We start from the raw sequence: 1,985 nt of genomic DNA, 5'->3' as shown, positions 1-1,985 counted from the left end.
TGAACGTTTACGATCAACAGAAATGCCGCGCCTCGCACTGGCAAGTGGAGTCTTCTCACATCTGCACGTATACGAGAGCAGGCGAAGGCGCGTGCCATGTAAGCTTTTTCATTTACTTACTTAAATCAAAAGAATTGGTCGTGTGAATGCTTCGGATTGTGCAATAATTAATGTTGTTGTTTTTATGAAATTCTTTTAGGGTGATTCCGGTAGTGCTCTTCTCGCTGGCGGTGTTCAAATCGGTATTGTTTCCTTCGGCAGGCCGTGCGCTCGCGGTGAGCCCGACGTGTTCACCAGAGTATCCTCGTTTGCGAATTGGCTGGAGAAAAATGTTGTTTCGTAACAAAGTAAACTGAAATCTTTTGTATGTACAGTTATTCTCGACCAAATTATTGTTATTCTCAGTGAGTAAAAAAGTGTTTAATAAATATTGCCATAAAACTACCAAAGATACATTGATGTGTTTACATTTTTTTGTGCTGCAATAAGTCGCCAAGTAAAGTAATCTATCCCTAGCGTCACGTACTTGAGATAAAAATTCTTGTGCGTAGACATTTACCCGATAAAAAAATCCAGGCGAGTCAAAAAAGTCTAGTCGTTTTGATCGAAAACACAAACTCTTGTATTAATCTAATTTCTGATAGATATAATCGCGGTTGAATTTCCTGACCGATTACATTTACCAGGAATTCGAATAATTAAATTACTTGATTTGTGTTTATGTGACACACACACGTTTCAATGAACAGTCTTCAAGTGCTCCAATGCGGTATATAAATCACTACGACCAAGCTTTGTTATTAATCAATCTCACGGTCTCATCATGTTGGCGTTGTTCGTACTCGTTAGCTTGGCAGCAGCCGCTCATGGTAAGCGACACACACACAGTCAATATTTTTTAGAATACAAACGTGAAAACGCTTGTGAAAAAAAAACTTTTATTTCGCAATCGTGTAGAAAAAAAGAAAAACAAAATTACAAATAATGATAAATGTTTGGAAGAATAAAAAAATGAATTTTTGAAGTAATAAAAACATTTTGCATACTAACCGCCTTATAAGGAACATTTATCCAATTTCTTGCGAGTTCGAAACAATTTATAAAGAAATACAAACAACGTATAGTACATTACTTAATGACTAAATCCGCACACAGGCTTCCCGAATTCCCATATTGTCGGTGGAGAAGACGCTCCGGTGGGCGCGTATCCGCGCATCAGGTATCTCTGAGATTGTACGGATCTCACTCCTGCGGCGGATCCATCATCTCCGCGCGCACCGTCCTCACCGCCGCTCATTGTATTATTTCGTACGTATTTCGTGTTGCTCGCTCATTACTTATTTTGCTATTAAATAAATATCAAAGAAAAAGATATTCAAAATCGAGCACTGTAAAATATATAATTAATAGAAACACAATTTTTTCATCACAGTTACGCCAACAATTCCAATGCTCTGAAATCTCTGACTATTCACGCAGGCACGAATCTGTTGAGCGAAGAGGGAACTGTTTATATGGCGACCGCGGCCGTCCCTCACGAAGATTTCAATAGTCTCACAAGAGCCAACGACATTGGTATACTCATTCTATCAAGACCCGTTGACTTTACCACCACGATTCAACCTATTCGACTCGCGACCAACGACATCGCCGCGGGATCTCTTTGCGGGATCTCTTTTAAGCGGTTGGGGAACAACCTCAGTAAGTAAAAAATAAAATAGAAATTATTACACAAATTAGGAAACAAACTTGGATTTGTTGACTCCAACATCTATCGAAATAAACGTGTAAGACTTATTTCATAGTTTCGAAGATATTCAGAAAGATAAAAATGTTGATATAATATTTTTATTTACTTCTAGGAAGGCGGTTTAGTCCCTGACAAGTTGGAACACATCAAGTTGAACGTTTACGATCAACAGAAATGCCGCGCCTCGCACTGGCAAGTGGAGTCTTCTCACATCTGCACGTATACGAGAGCAGGC

General features: G+C 39.0%; 1 long non-coding RNA gene and 1 pseudogene across 1 annotated transcript; both read left to right on the top strand.

Moving 5' to 3' along the window:
- Window positions 1-6: 6 nt before the first annotated feature.
- Window positions 7-453, top strand: LOC109863467. Its single transcript, XR_002251341.1, has 2 exons — window positions 7-98; window positions 200-453. It is a non-coding gene; the product is annotated as an uncharacterized LOC109863467 (long non-coding RNA).
- A 370-nt stretch (window positions 454-823) lies between these two features.
- On the top strand, window positions 824-1,978 carry LOC109863466 (annotated as a pseudogene).
- The last annotated feature ends 7 nt before the right edge of the window (window positions 1,979-1,985 follow it).

This window comes from Pseudomyrmex gracilis, unplaced genomic scaffold (assembly GCF_002006095.1).
Source record: "Pseudomyrmex gracilis isolate BER0280 unplaced genomic scaffold, ASM200609v1 scaffold_5207, whole genome shotgun sequence".
Lineage (NCBI taxonomy): Eukaryota > Metazoa > Arthropoda > Insecta > Hymenoptera > Formicidae > Pseudomyrmex > Pseudomyrmex gracilis.
The sequence above is the reverse complement of the archived record's forward strand: the minus strand, read 5'-3'. Positions and strand labels throughout refer to the sequence as shown.